Genomic DNA, 16,388 nt, shown 5'->3' with positions numbered 1-16,388 from the left:
GTTTGTATTGTGGTGGTAAGGGACATATCGCACGTAACTGCCCGAACAAGCCGGGAAACGCTCTGACCAAGTGAATTGTGAGGGGGTTCACTTGAGTCTGCAGTTAATCTCCTCTAATAATTCTCTTTTAGTTCCGGTAAAGATTTCCTTTGGCAGCCTCAGTTCGTTGGTGTCGGCCTTCATCGACAGTGGAGCTGCAGGAAATTTTATGGATTTAGCTTGGGCTAAGGCTTTAGGCGTTCCACTTATACCCTTAGATAGACGTATCACCATGCACGGCTTGGATGGGGGTCCGCTTTCCAATGGGGTTATTACTCACCGCACACCTTCAGTATTGCTGACAGTGGGGGCCCTACATTCAGAAGAAATAGAATTTTACCTTACACATTGTCCGGCAGTTCCAGTAGTTTTGGGTCACCCCTGGCTTGCCTTTCATAATCCCACCATAGATTGGCGGTCTGGGGAGATTTCCCAATGGGGTTCTTTTTGTGTTAAGGAGTGTATTTCCCATCCTGTCCGGGTTGCGGCAGTTACCCCAGAACTTATTCCTCTGGAATATCAGGATTTTGCTGATGTGTTCTCCAAGGGTAATGCGGACGTTCTGCCTCCCCATCGGTCCTATGACTGCGCTATAGATTTAGTTCCCGGGGCCACTTTACCTAAGGGGAGATTATATGCCCTCTCCGGGCAAGAAACCACGGCTATGGATAATTATATCCAGGAAAGCCTGAAAAAAGGCTTCATTAGGCCTTTGAAATCTCCTTTGAGTGCAGGATTCTTTTTTGTTGAGAAAAAAGATGGGTCGCTCCAGACCATGTATTGATTTTCGGGCTCTGAATAAAATTTCTGTTAAAAACACCTACCCTTTGCCTTTGATTTCAGTACTTTTTGATCAGTTACGCTCTGCCGTTATCTTCTCAAAAATCGATCTTAGAGGAGCTTACAATCTCATCCGAATAAGATCTGGGGATGAGTGGAAGACGGCTTTCAGCACACAGTCGGGTCATTATGAATACCTGGTGATGCCCTTTGGGCTGTCAAATGCTCCTGCTGTATTTCAAGACCTCATCAATGATGTTCTTCGTGACTTTCTTGGAAAGTTCGTTGTCGTTTATTTAGATGACATTTTGATTTATTCTGAGTCTATGGAACAACATATTACCCATGTGCGTCTGGTTCTTCAAAAACTACGGGAGAATCATTTATACGCAAATCTAGAGAAATGTGATTTTCACATCACGGAAGTGTCCTTCTTGGGGTATATTATTTCTCCCCAGGGATTTTTCATGGAACCGAAAAAACTCCAGGCCATCCTTAATTGGGCGCAACCCACAAATTTAAAAGCAATTCAGCGCTTTTTAGGGTTTGCAAACTATTATAGGCGGTTCATTCATACCTTTTCTGATTTGGTCGCTCCTATAGTAGCATTCACTAAAAAAGGAGCGGACCTTTCCAATTGGTCGCCTGCTGCCGAGTCTGCCTTTCGGGCCTTAAAACAGGCCTTTGTCTCGGCTCCTGTTCTCAGGCACCCTAACCCGGAGCTCCCCTTTATAGTCGAGGTAGATGCCACAGAGGTTGGAGTGGGGCCTATCCTATCTCAGGAAGATCCGGAGTCTCAGGAATTACACCCTTGTGCCTTCATGTCCAGGAAATTCTCCTCCGCAGAATCCAACTATGATGTTGGTAATCAAGAATTGCTGGCAGTTAAATGGGCTTTCGAGGAGTGGAGGCATTGGCTGGAGGGAGCTAGGCATACTATTACAGTGTTTACTGACCATAAGAACCTGCAGTATATTGAGTCAGCTAAATGGCTTAATGCTCGGCAGGCACGTTGGGCATTGTTTTTTACTCGTTTCAGGTTTATTATGTCACGATCCGGGTATCTGGACGCCATTACTTACCCTTCAGATGCCTCCTAAGGCTGGCTCAGCGTTCCAGGACCGGATCCCGCTGTTTCTGAGTTTCCACATGCAGAATGTCAGAGTGGTGATTTCATCAGCCGCGGCCTCCGCTGTGCCCGCGTGGTTAAATGTGCGCTTGTCAGTCTGGCGTCTCCTGTCTCCTGTGGCCGGCGTCGCCATTACTGTTTCAATTCTCACATGGATTACAAACCAAACTTCCCTCCAAGTGTCTGCATGGGCGCAGCCATCTTGGATTTTGTCATCTGAGCATTTCCACCAATCTGCTGTCTGTATTGTTGATTTGCATAATTGCCTAGCCAACCCCTTCCTTGCTGCAGGTATAAGTAAGCTGTGCCTGAGCAAGGAAGGCGTCAGTGCTTTGGTTGTCTAACCTAGTTCCAGTTTGTCTCTCTCCTGTGGTTGTCTTCCAGGTTCCAGCTCCTGTCTCCAGACTTCTGCTATAGAGACCCGCACCAGCATTCCATCTGCGGTGTAGCCTGACTCTCCGATCCATTCTGGACTCACCTGTTTCCAGCTACTACAATCACCTGCTTCCAGCCCAGCTTCCAGCAGTGTATAGCTTCTCTTAAAGGGCCGGTGTCCTTTTCTGCAGTTTACCACTCTCCACCGGTATTATTATTTCACCGCTCTCAAACTCCAAACTTCATTATTATTTCACCGCTCTCAAACAATCACCTGCTTCCAGCCCAGCTTCCAGCAGTGTATAGCTTTTCTTAAAGGGCCGGTGTCCTTTTCTGCAGTTTACCACTCTCCACCGGTATTATTATTTCACCGCTCTCAAACTCCAAACTTCATTATTATTTCATCGCTCTCAAGTTCGTTTATTATTTAACTGGTTCCAGCCAGTATCCACTCCGTACCAACAACAGTCTGGTTCCAGCCAGTATCCACAACAGCCGTTTTACCTTCAGCAGCCCAGCCTTTCCTGGAACATCAGCTGGTACGATCCTGGGTTCTCTCCATTGCTACAGTCAGGCCTGGTAAGGACTTTCCGACTAGAAGATTATAAGAACTGTCTCACACTACCAGTGCCTGTGGCCCTTGCCACCCTGTAGTACCCAGGAATTGTATTTATCCTCTGTTGACTTTTATGTTTCCTTTTACTGCTGCTGTGTTACGGAGTTTGTCATAATAAACATCATTGACTTTTATCCTGGTTGTCGTGGTCACGCCTTCGGGCAGTTATTCTACATGTTACTTACATGTCTAGGGGTCTGATACAACCTCCCAGGTTCCGTTACATCTCAGCCCCTACAACTGAGGCTGCCTCCCGTCAGCTCAGGCCCTCAGTTGTGACAGTAAGCACTGACCTAATGAATCCAGCCGGAGACCAGGATCAAGCGGCCAGGCCGATGCAAGAACTGGCAGCCCGACTTGAACATCAGGAGGCTGCACAGGGCCACATCATCCGCTGTCTCCAGGATCTCTCTACACGGCTGGATGGGATTCAAACGACCCTCCGTGGACCTGGCACGTCCGGTGCGTCCACTACAGAAACACCAGCTGTAACCCCACCCACCTTACCCATTTCCAGTCCACATCTTCATCTTCCAACGCCAGCAAAATTTGATGGATCTCCAAGGTTCTGCAGGGGATTTCTCAATCAATGTGAAATCCACTTTGAGCTTCTACCTGGCAATTTCTTCAGTGACCGTACCAAAATTGCCTATATCATCTCCCTTCTCAGTGGCTCAGCCCTTGACTGGGCATCACCTTTATGGGAGAAGTCTGATCCCCTGCTATCCTCCTATACTGACTTTGTAGCTACATTCAGGCGCATCTTCGACGAGCCAGGCCGGATAACATCTGCTTCATCTGAGATTCTCCGTTTACGCCAGGGAACACGTACTGTGGGACAGTATCTTATACAGTTTAAAATCCTGGCATCCGAACTGGCATGGAACGACGAGGCCCTGTATGCTGCATTCTGGCATGGCTTATCAGAACGCATCAAGGATGAGTTAGCTACCAGAGACTTGCCCTCTAAGTTGGATGAGCTAATTTCTCTTTGCACGAAGGTTGATCTACGTTTCAGAGAGAGAGCAACCGAGCGAGGAAGATCATCTACTCCTAAATCTTCTGCTCCTCCTCCTCGTCAACCATCTCCATCCAAGGATGAGCCTATGCAAATTAGTCGTTCCCGTCTATCTCCCGCTGAGCGCCGAAGACGTCTCTCTGAGTCTCTCTGTCTCTACTGTGCAGCTCCGTCGCACACTATCAATGCCTGTCCCAAACGTCCGGGAAACTCCAGATCCTCGCTCGCCAAGGAGAGGGCCGGCTAGGAGTAATGATCTCCTCTCCATCTCCTCATGACTGTAACCTCCCAGTGTCGCTCCAAATTGCTCAACGTTACAGGAACGTCATTGCCCTCCTTGATTCCGGAGCAGCTGGGAATTTCATAACCGAAGCTTATGTTAAACGGTGGTCCCTACCCACCGAGAGACTGTCCTCGTCCATCTCTTTGACTGCCGTGGATGGCAGCAAGATTTTTGACGCAGTCATTTCCCTAAGGACTCTTCCAGTTCGTCTGAGAGTGGGAGTTCTTCATTCTGAGTATATTTCTTTTTTAGTGATTCCAAGAGCCACACATCCAGTGGTTTTAGGCCTTCCATGGCTCCGTCTCCACAACCCATCAATTGACTGGACGACTACGCAAATACTGGCATGGGGTCCCTCCTGTGCTGAGACTTGTTTAGCCAAAGTTCTTCCTGTTTGTTCTTCCTTCCCCAGGTCATCTGATGTTCCGCCTCCTCCATATCAAGACTTCACGGACGTGTTCAGTAAAGCCTCTGCTGATATCCTTCCTCCTCATAGAGAATGGGACTGCCCAATCGACCTCATTCCAGGGAAGGTTCCACCGCGAGGCCGAACTTATCCGTTGTCTCTGCCTGAGACACACTCCATGGAAGAGTACATCAAAGAGAACCTGGCGAAGGGTTTCATCCGACCATCTTCTTCTCCAGCCGGCGCAGGCTTCTTCTTCGTTAAGAAGAAAGACGGTGGTCTGCGTCCGTGCATCGACTACAGAGGTCTGAACGACATTACCGTCAAGAACCGATACCCTTTACCCCTGATTACCGAGCTCTTTGATAGAGTTAGTGGTGCAACTATTTTCACAAAGCTGGACTTGAGGGGTGCCTACAATCTCATCCGAATCCGTGAGGGTGACGAGTGGAAGACCGCCTTTAACACCCGTGACGGACATTATGAGTACCTCGTCATGCCCTTCGGATTGAGCAATGCTCCAGCAGTCTTCCAGCACTTCGTGAATGAGATTTTCAGGGACATCTTGTACCGCCATGTCGTGGTTTATCTAGACGACATCCTCATCTTTGCTAATAATCTCGAAGATCATCGTTTCTGGGTAAAAGAGGTTCTTTCCCGTCTCCGTGTCAATCACCTCTATTGTAAATTGGAGAAGTGTGTGTTTGAAGTTAAAACCATTCCGTTTCTAGGTTACATTGTGTCCGGTTCCGGACTAGAGATGGATCCTGAGAAACTCCAAGCAATCCAGAATTGGCCTATACCCTTAAGCCTCAAAGGGGTCCAGAGGTTCTTAGGGTTCGCCAATTATTATAGAAAATTTATACGAGACTTTTCCACCATTGTGGCGCCTATCACTGCATTAACCAAGAAAGGTGCTAATCCGTCCAAGTGGTCCGAGGAAGCTACACAGGCCTTTCACCTTCTGAAGCAACGGTTCATCTCTGCACCAGTTCTGAAACAGTCCGACACCGACTCTCCTTTTATCTTAGAGGTAGATGCCTCCTCCGTTGGAGTAGGAGCAGTGTTATCCCAGAGGGCCAAAGATGGACATCTACATCCTTGCAGTTTCTTCTCCCGGAAGTTCTCCCCAGCTGAGCGCAACTATGCCATTGGCGATCAGGAGTTGCTAGCCATCAAGCTCGCTCTGGAGGAGTGGAGATACCTGTTGGAGGGAGCTTCCCACTCAATCACCATTCTTACCGACCACAAAAATCTTTTATATCTCAAAGGCGCACAATGTCTGAATCCTCGTCAGGCCAGATGGGCACTTTTCTTCTCTAGGTTTGACTTTAAACTCCAGTTCTGTCCGGGTTCTCAGAATCGTAAGGCCGATGCCCTTTCCCGCTCATGGGAGCAAGAAAATGAGTCCGAGTCTGCAGACAAGCATCCTATTATTAATCCGTTGGCATTCTCCACGGTAGGGATGGACTCTACGCCTCCACCAGGGAAAAGTTTTGTTAAGCCAGTTCTAAGGAAGAAGCTCATGCATTGGGCCCATGCTTCCCGTTTTGCTGGACATACAGGCATTCAGAAAACCCTTGAATTTATTTCTAGGTCCTACTGGTGGCCAACTCTGAAGAAGGACGTTATGGAATTTATTGCCTCCTGCCCAAAGTGTGCCCAACACAAAGTCTCCCGCCAGTCGCCTGCGGGGCAACTGGTTCCATTATCTGTTCCCCGTCGACCTTGGACCCATTTGTCGATGGACTTTGTTTCCGATCTACCTATCTGCAACAAGTTTAATACCATCTGGGTGGTAGTTGACCGGTTCACCAAGATGGCACATTTCATCTCTCTCACCGGTCTTCCGTCAGCTTCCAAGTTGGCTCAAGTGTTTATACAAGAGATCTTCCGACTTCACGGTCTTCCTGAAGAGATCATCTCGGATCGTGGAGTACAATTTGTAGCCAAATTTTGGCGAAGTTTGTGTCAAGCCCTCCAAGTCAAGTTAAAGTTTTCCACGGCTTACCATCCTCAGACCAATGGTCAAACCGAGAGGGTGAATCAGGACTTGGAGGCCTTCCTCCGTATATATGTGTCTTCCTCTCAAGATGACTGGGTTCAACTCCTTCCTTGGGCCGAGTTCAGCCACAATAATCAATACCATTCCTCATCTTCTTCTACACCATTCTTCATTAATTATGGATTCCACCCTAAAGTCCCAGAATTCCAACCGCTTCCCGCAACTTCTGTTCCAGCAGTGGATGTCACCTTGCGTCAGTTTTCAAATAACTGGAGGAACGTCCGCGCAGCCCTGCTTAAAGCCTCATTCAGGTATAAGAAGTTTGCCGATAGAAAGCGTAGAGCGGTTCCTGCTCTCAAGGTGGGTGATCGTGTGTGGCTGTCCACGAAGAATTTGAGGTTGAGAGTTCCCAGCATGAAATTTGCACCTCGCTACATCGGACCCTTCAAGATTGAACAAGTCATCAATCCTGTTGCCTACAGGTTACAGTTACCATCCTTCTTGAAAATACCCAGGACATTTCATGTTTCTTTGTTGAAACCGCTGATCCTGAATCGGTTTCATTCCGCACTTCCTCCAGCTCCCAAAGTTCAGACTCAACGGGGAGTCGAGTACGAGGTGGCCAAGATTTTGGACTCACGTTTCCGTTACGGTCAGTTACAATACCTCATTGACTGGAAGGGCTATGGTCCTGAAGAACGCTCTTGGACCAATGCCTCAGACGTCCATGCTCCTGCCTTGGTCCGAAATTTCCACGCAAAGTTTCCTTTAAAGCCTAAGAAGTGTCCTGGGGCCACTCCTAAAGGGGGGGGTGCTGTCACGATCCGGGTATCTGGACGCCATTACTTACCCTTCAGATGCCTCCTAAGGCTGGCTCAGCGTTCCAGGACCGGATCCCGCTGTTTCTGAGTTTCCACATGCAGAATGTCAGAGTGGTGATTTCATCAGCCGCGGCCTCCGCTGTGCCCGCGTGGTTAAATGTGCGCTTGTCAGTCTGGCGTCTCCTGTCTCCTGTGGCCGGCGTCGCCATTACTGTTTCAATTCTCACATGGATTACAAACCAAACTTCCCTCCAAGTGTCTGCATGGGCGCAGCCATCTTGGATTTTGTCATCTGAGCATTTCCACCAATCTGCTGTCTGTATTGTTGATTTGCATAATTGCCTAGCCAACCCCTTCCTTGCTGCAGGTATAAGTAAGCTGTGCCTGAGCAAGGAAGGCGTCAGTGCTTTGGTTGTCTAACCTAGTTCCAGTTTGTCTCTCTCCTGTGGTTGTCTTCCAGGTTCCAGCTCCTGTCTCCAGACTTCTGCTATAGAGACCCGCACCAGCATTCCATCTGCGGTGTAGCCTGACTCTCCGATCCATTCTGGACTCACCTGTTTCCAGCTACTACAATCACCTGCTTCCAGCCCAGCTTCCAGCAGTGTATAGCTTCTCTTAAAGGGCCGGTGTCCTTTTCTGCAGTTTACCACTCTCCACCGGTATTATTATTTCACCGCTCTCAAACTCCAAACTTCATTATTATTTCACCGCTCTCAAACAATCACCTGCTTCCAGCTTCCAGCAGTGTATAGCTTCTCTTAAAGGGCCGGTGTCCTTTTCTGCAGTTTACCACTCTCCACCGGTATTATTATTTCACCGCTCTCAAACTCCAAACTTCATTATTATTTTATCGCTCTCAAGTTCGTTTATTATTTAACTGGTTCCAGCCAGTATCCACTCCGTACCAACAACAGTCTGGTTCCAGCCAGTATCCACAGCAGCCGTTTTACCTTCAGCAGCCCAGCCTTTCCTGGAACATCAGCTGGTACGATCCTGGGTTCTCTCCATTGCTACAGTCAGGCCTGGTAAGGACTTTCCAACTAGAAGATTATAAGAACTGTCTCACACTACCAGTGCCTGTGGCCCTTGCCACCCTGTAGTACCCAGGAATTGTATTTATCCTCTGTTGACTTTTATGTTTCCTTTTACTGCTGCTGTGTTACGGAGTTTGTCATAATAAACATCATTGACTTTTATCCTGGTTGTCGTGGTCACGCCTTCGGGCAGTTATTCTACATGTTACTTACATGTCTAGGGGTCTGATACAACCTCCCAGGTTCCGTTACATCTCAGCCCCTACAACTGAGGCTGCCTCCCGTCAGCTCAGGCCCTCAGTTGTGACATATTATCACCTTCAGGCCCGGTTCCAAAAATACTAAAGCTGATGCCCTGTCACGTTGTTTTCTTCCGGTTCACAATAACCATCCTGCTACTACCCCCATAGTTCCATCATCTGTCATCCGGGCAGGCCTCACACAGGATTTATTTACTCAGTTAGTCCAGATTCAACAGCAGGCTCCTAAACCGAATCCTGCTGATCGTCTCTTTGTCCCTGAATTTCTGAGAGGCACTGTTTTAGCTGAGTTTCATAACAACAAAGTCTCTGGTCATCCAGGTATCACTAAGACCTTGGAGTTAGCCTCTCGCTCGGTGTGGTGGCCTAGTCTTTCTAAAGATGTAAGGGAATTTGTCCATTCCTGTCAGGTTTGTGCACGGCATAAGGTTCCTCGTTCATTGCTGATCGGGCAACTCGTACCTTTAGCCGTTCCTCTCAGGCCATGGTCACATATATCCATGGATTTCGTGGTGGACCTTCCTCTTTCAGCAGGATTTTGAGTCATTTGGGTGGTAGTAGATCGTTTTAGTAAGATGGCTCATTTCATTGCTCTTCCCCGATTACCCTCTGCTCAAGGGTTGGCAGTCTTGTTTCTCCGTCATGAGTTCAGGCTACATGGGTTGCCCAGGGATATTGTCTCTGATCGGGGTCCGCAATTCATTGCTCGTTTCTGGAAACGTTTTTGTGCCTCATTAAATATGAAACTCTCTTTAACATCTGGGTACCATCCACAATCTAACGGACAAACCGAACGAGTTAACCAGTCATTAAAACAGTATTTACGGTTGTATTCGGCCAAACTCCAGAATGATTGGTCTGAATTTCTTCCGTTAGCCGAATTTGCTTATAATAATATAAACCAAGCAATTCCTGGTGCTATGATTCCACAGATGTGGAAGCTGCTCTTTCAGGGGCAATTGGTTATTTGTCCCTAAAATCAAAAACTAAAAAATGCAAACGAAAGAACGCTATTCACATCCAAAGTGGATTTTATTTTACAATACCAAAATATAGCAAATTTACATGCCGGCCGGCAATGCATATACATATATTAAAAATTACAATGTGGCCACATAAAATCCTAAAAAACAAATAAATGACTGATTATATTCAAAGCAATCCTTTACACATGCATGTTTAAGAATAGCCGTCCCATTGATTAATTTATATCTCCTTATTCCTCAGATATCCAGAATTATTGTTATGCTTTCAATCAGCCGGATATTCTGTGGATGCCTTATGTCCAACAATAAAGCAATTATATTCACATGCGCTGCTCACTCTCTCCCCAGCCTCATGCTAGAACGTGCTTATGTCCATATATCCGTTTAAACTGATTAATGTAGCATGTATTCATCATATATAAAGTGCATCCTTATTCACAGCTGGTTCATGATTTAAAGTGATTAGTGCAGAGGTATTTTTTGTGACCAAAAAGTGGGTATACCATGCATATACTTAGGTTTGTTCACAGTGCAGGTATAATTCCTCCTGGCTAATTAACCGTGATTGGCTTTTTATATGGTAGATACAACCTTGCGCTTTGTCCACGGAAAACGTGCTTTGCCCTCCCGGCCGGTGCTCGTATTCTCGGCCTTATCTGGAGTCCGTGGGCAGATGAATCATCCAGCGCTCCCCTCCTCAAGGGTGAAATACAGCCGGCCAGCTGATAACTTTTCCGTCTGCTGTAGTCTGTGATTTGTAACGGAGGTACTGACAGACGTGTTTCCCCGCCTACTACCAAGCATCGGCGGCTTCCTCAGTGTCAGGACACTGAGGAAGCCGCCAATGCTTGGTAGTAGGCAGGGAAACGCGTCTGTCAGTACCTCCGTTACAAATCACAGACTACAGCAGACGGAAGAGTTATCAGCTGGCCGGCTGTATTTCACCCTTGAGGAGGGGAGCGCTGGATGATTCATCTGCCCACGGACTCCAGATAAGGCAGAGAATATGAGCACCGGCCGGGAGGGCAAAGCACGTTTTCCGTGGACAAAGCGCAAGGTTGTATCTACCATATAAAAAGCCAATCACGGTCAGGACACTGAGGAAGCCGCCGATGCTTGGTAGTAGGCAGGGAAACGCATCTGTCAGTACCTCTGTTACAAATCACAGACTACAGCAGACGGAAAAGTTATCAGCTGGCCGGCTGTATTTCACCCTTGAGGAGGGGAGCGCTGGATGATTCATCTGCCCACGGACTCCAGATAAGGCCGAGAATACGAGCACCGGCCGGGAGGGCAAAGCACGTTTTCCGTGGACAAAGCACAAGGTTGTATCTACCATATAAAAAGCCAATCACGGTTAATTAGCCAGGAGGAATTATACCTGCACTGTGAACAAACCTAAGTATATGCATGGTATACCCACTTTTTGGTCACAAAAAATACCTCTGCACTAATCACTTTAAATCATGAACCAGCTGTGAATAAGGATGCACTTTATATATGATGAATACATGCTACATTAATCAGTTTAAAAGGATATATGGACATAAGCACGTTCTAGAATGAGGCTGGGGAGAGAGTGAGCAGCGCATGTGAATATAATTGCTTTATTGTTGGACATAAGGCATCCACAGAATATCCGGCTGATTGAAAGCATAACAATAATTCTGGATATCTGAGGAATAAGGAGATACAAATTAATCAATGGGACGGCTATTCTTAAACATGCATGTGTAAAGGATTGCTTTGAATATAATCAGTCATTTATTTGTTTTTTAGGATTTTATGTGGCCACATTATCATTTTTAATATATGTATATGCATTGCCGGCCGGCATGTAAATTTGCTATATTTTGGATTGTAAAATAAAATCCACTTTGGATGTGAATAGCGCTCTTTCGTTTGCATTTTTTGCTTATAATAACTCTTGTCATTCTTCCACCAAGGAGTCCCCATTCTTTTCAGTCTTTGGCTTTCATCCTAGAGCCAACTCTTTTTTTCCTCATTCTCCAGTCTCCTCGTTGACCTTAACCTCCCATCTCAGAACAATTTACAGAAAGGTGCACCTTGCCTTGAGAAAAGCTGCCTTCCGAGAAAAGACATTTTCTGATAGGCTCCGACGTCCTTGCACTTTTAAGGTGGGAGATAAGGTATGGTTGTCAACTCGCAACATCAAGCTCCGACAACCTTCGGCTAGATTGGGATCCAAATTTATTGGACCATTCCTTATCATTAAGAAGGTCAACCCAGATGCTTTTCGGCTACGCTTGCCGAGATCTCTCAAAATTGGCAATACTTTTCACTGTTCTCTTTTGAAACAGTATTTTTCTTCCAGGAGATTTCCTCGGAGGACTTCCCAGGGTAGATCTTCGGTGGATGTTCAGGGGCAACAAGAGTTCTTGGTGGAGAAGGTTTTAGATTCTAAGCTTTCTCGGGGTCGGCTCTATGTTTTGGTCCACTGGAAAGGTTATGGCCCTGAAGAAAGATCTTGGGTGTTGGATAAAGATTTACATGCTCCCAAGCTGAAGAGGATTTTCTTTCAGGAGTTTCCTCAGAAACCTGGCTCTAGGGGTTCTTTAACCCCTCCTCAAGGGGGGGTACTGTTAGGCGCGGCGGTCTTCAGCCGTGCCCTGACTGAGCAGCGGTCACGGCCGCCGCGCCTCTCCCCTTCCCTGTCCCCCGCACGGCGCCTAGCAACGCCAGGACGCCGTGCGCACGATAGCCGCCGGGTCCCTGGCAACGCAGGACGCCGTGCGTGCAGGGCCGCCGGGTGCATAGCAACGGGGACGCCACAGGTGGACCGCGTTCCCCGTTGCTAAGAATAGTTAATTAGGTTGCTCGTGCAGCAGGGCAGCTGCACGGCAACTAGTAATTAGGGTCTGGGGGCTGGTCCTGCTGGCCCTCCTGTTATTGGCCAGCAGGGCCTTTTTATGTGAGCCAGCACACTGCAGCCCCGCCGGTGATAGCTTCTTGTATGCTGTTCCTGCCTTCCAGAACTCTGTTCCTGTCAGCCGTGTTTGGTGGATCTTGCTCCCTGCCCTTTGGTACTTTGGAGGTCCGAAGCCGGTCCTGGGAATCCTACTAGTCCTTGCGAACCTGTTTGTCATCTGGGGTTCTCGCCCGGTTTCGTGAGTAGCGGCTTCTGCCGCGTGTTGCGGCCTATGCCGCTTAGTGTTTACTTTACTGTGAATTGGTGCATTTGCGGAGGTTTCCGCTTTCACTGTCCTCCCCGGAACTCGGCGGTGCCGTGTAGGGGAGTGGACAGTGGTTTCTTTGTAGTTCTTTTTCCTTTGGCGGCGTGCCGCACATACGTTTAGTTTTTAGGTAGTTTATAGCCCCTAGCGTGGTTGTTTCAGTTAGAGGTCCCCTTGTTATTACCCTGTCTCAGTTCACGCCTTGTCTCTCTTTAAGACCTGAGGGGGCATCGGAGTTGAACATAGAGAGGGGCGACCCGGCACTGGTCATATGGGTAATTCACATTTAATTAAGAAGAAACCAATGTTGGACAATTTTATAGATGATTCATTGGTTCAATGTCCAGCTTGGTGGTGCGCCCAGAGCCAGAAACACGTATGTCAAAAAAAAAAAAGAGGAGAAGAAAGAAGGCTCTTGTGTGGGCGCACTCTTGTCAAATTGTAATCACTATTTGTGATTAACACATTAATTATTCTAATTACTGATAAAACACAGTTTTATTGAGATAAACATTAAGATCAATATAGATGCCCATGTCCAAAATATGCATAATCCAAACTGGTTATAAGGTTAAATTGATAAAATGTTCTGGTCCTGCCTCAGGAGATGAGATAGAAATGGGTGAAGACACTGAGAAGTCATACACCCATTTCACCCGGCCAGTACAGGTAATCTGTATTGATAAGACCGAATTGGTCAATTAATCCATAAGTCTGTCATAGTCAAGGAAAATTATTAGCATTGACTGGACAGTACAAGGTTCTTGTTATCTGTTGCACAACTATGCCGATTACACTGGTACCTCTAACTGTATATATTGTTGGAGGACTAACTGTGGTACCTTCCCTTAAGAGAAGTAGATAGAAAAATAGATAGAAAATAGGAACAAGTGGTGATTCTGCTGTTGAAGTCACATACCACACATCATATAAAATGATTAAAGCTCTACAACACTGGATATTCCCTGTGAGTCTCCTCTTCAGGTACTGACTCAGCCCAACACTGTTTCGCTTCCAAGATCGGACGAGATCGGGCATTAGCAGTGTGGTTTGATAGTAGAGAGTGGTCAGACTCCAATGAGAGTGCACCTATGTAAAAGAGGGTGACTGATGTTGTCACGGAAGATGCAGTGTGGATCTGCTTTTTACGTTAGGCAGGGGACATCAAATCCCACCGAAGTGGTATTGTGCCCCTGGATCATAAATGAGAGTCCACGAAAAATAAAAAAGGTGATGAAAGTTTAAAATGTAGTATATTAATCATTAGCTATGTTTACATATAAGACTATTAGTATAAGGTTCGGAAGGTGCAATCCCAAAATTCCGAACCTTATACTAATAGTCGGACATCAGTCACCCTCTTTTACATAGGTGCACTCTCATTGGAGTCTGACCACTCTCTACTATCAAACCACACTGCTAATGCCCGATCTCGTCCGATCTTGGAAGCGAAACAGTGTTGGGCTGAGTCAGTACCTGAAGAGGAGACTCACAGGGAATATCCAGTGTTGTAGAGCTTTAATCATTTTATATGATGTGTGGTATGTGACTTCAACAGCAGCATCACCACTTGTTCCTATTTTCTATCTATTTTTCTATCTACTTCTCTTAAGGGAAGGTACCACAGTTAGTCCTCCAACAATATATACAGTTAGAGGTACCAGTGTAATTGGCATAGTTGTGCAACAGATAACAAGAACCTTGTACTGTCCAGTCAATGCTAATAATTTTCCTTGACTATGACAGATTTATGGATTAATTGACCAATTCGGTCTTATCAATACAGATTACCTGTACTGGCCGGGTGAAATGGGTGTATGACTTCTCAGTGTCTTCACCCATTTCTATCTCATCTCCTGAGGCAGGACCAGAACATTTTATCAATTTAACCTTATAACCAGTTTGGATTATGTATATTTTGGACATGGGCAACTATATTGATCTTAATGTTTATCTCAATAAAACTGTGTTTTATCAGTAATTAGAATAATTAATGTGTTAATCACAAATAGTGATTACAATTTGACAAGAGTGCGCCCACACAAGAGCCTTCTTTCTTCTCCTCTTTTTTTTGGGGCATCGGAGTTGGGCAGACCTAATCCGCCCTTCAAACGCGGCTGCCATGGGCCCAAGAAACCATAGTCGTTCAGGCGTGAATTGATAACACGGGTAAGACAACGGAGGTAGGGTGCTAGGGGCTATTTCCTTCCCATTTCCCAATCCCAGCATTCCGTCTTGGTGCTCAGGACTCACTACATAAGATCTCCCCTGTCCTGAGCATCAGGATCGTAACACTGTTTTTAGCAGCTTTGCACACGCTAAGCCGCCGCCTACTGGAAATGAATCTTAGCTTATCAAAATTGCGAACGAAAGATTAGCAGAATTGCGAATAGACACTTCTTAGCAGTTTCTGAGTAGCTCCACACTTACTCGGCAACTGCGATCAGTTCAGTCAGTTTCGTTCCTGGTTTGACGTCACAAACACTCCCAGCTTTCGGCCAGACACTCCTCCGTTTCTCCAGCCACTCCCGCATTTTTCCCAGAAACGGTAGCGTTTTTTCGCACACACCCATAAAACGGCCAGTTTCCGCCCAGAAACACCCACTTCCTGTCAATCACATTACGATCACCAGAACGAAGAAAAAACCTCGTAATGCCGTGAGTAAAATACCTAACTGCATAGCAAATTTACTTGGCGCAGTCGCACTGCGGACATTGCGCATGCGCATTAGCGACTAATCGCTCCGTTGCGAGAAAAATATAACGAACAAACAACTCAGAATGACCCCCATTGTACATGGTACCAGCTGCGTGGCAATATTAATGCTATATATGTATACAAAATAGAAAGACATTCACTATTGGTTCTAACAATACTATACTACAGATCTGTCTGTATGTAGCAAATAAAAGCATTGGGATTTTGTTAATATTTTAATCATAACATTTAAGTGTGCATCGTCAAGGGACGCGCGTGCGCACTGCGCATAGTAATTCAGACTGCAATCGCTGCTGCTGCAGCAATGCAGTCTGAATTACCCCCTGTGGTCTCCACTTTCCTCATGACACCAGGCCTGGTGACAGGAAGGTGGATTGGACATTTTACACCACATTGCACATTTATATTTCTACACGGGGCGGATCTACTGTGAAACTAATGAAGCTTAAGCTTCTAATCCTAGAGGAGTCCTGAATCAACTTTCTTTTTTAATGAGTGAATATTTCAACAAAATCGATGAAGTTTTTTAAATGTGTGTTATTAAAATAAGGTTATTTAGTGGTAGAATCATCACTCATCTCACTAGTGCATTTTAACATAAAAAAAATCAGATTTTTACCTCTTGTTTTTATGTATTGTATGGTTATAGCGCATCACCAATAACACCATGACAACCAGGCTCTTAGTACAGCATAGCTGCTATTACAGCTTAGATGCACTTCG

The 16,388-nt window shown here is 46.3% G+C and overlaps 2 pseudogenes; one reads left to right on the top strand and one right to left on the bottom strand.

The window, feature by feature from the left end:
* Nucleotides 1-13,889: 13,889 nt before the first annotated feature.
* Nucleotides 13,890-14,008, bottom strand: LOC134949560 (5S ribosomal RNA; annotated as a pseudogene).
* A 336-nt stretch (nt 14,009-14,344) lies between these two features.
* LOC134949556 (5S ribosomal RNA) lies at nt 14,345-14,463 on the top strand (annotated as a pseudogene).
* The last annotated feature ends 1,925 nt before the right edge of the window (nt 14,464-16,388 follow it).

This window comes from Pseudophryne corroboree, chromosome 1 (genome assembly GCF_028390025.1).
Source record: "Pseudophryne corroboree isolate aPseCor3 chromosome 1, aPseCor3.hap2, whole genome shotgun sequence".
In the NCBI taxonomy this organism is placed as follows: Eukaryota; Metazoa; Chordata; class Amphibia; order Anura; family Myobatrachidae; genus Pseudophryne; species Pseudophryne corroboree.
The sequence above is the reverse complement of the archived record's forward strand: the minus strand, read 5'-3'. Positions and strand labels throughout refer to the sequence as shown.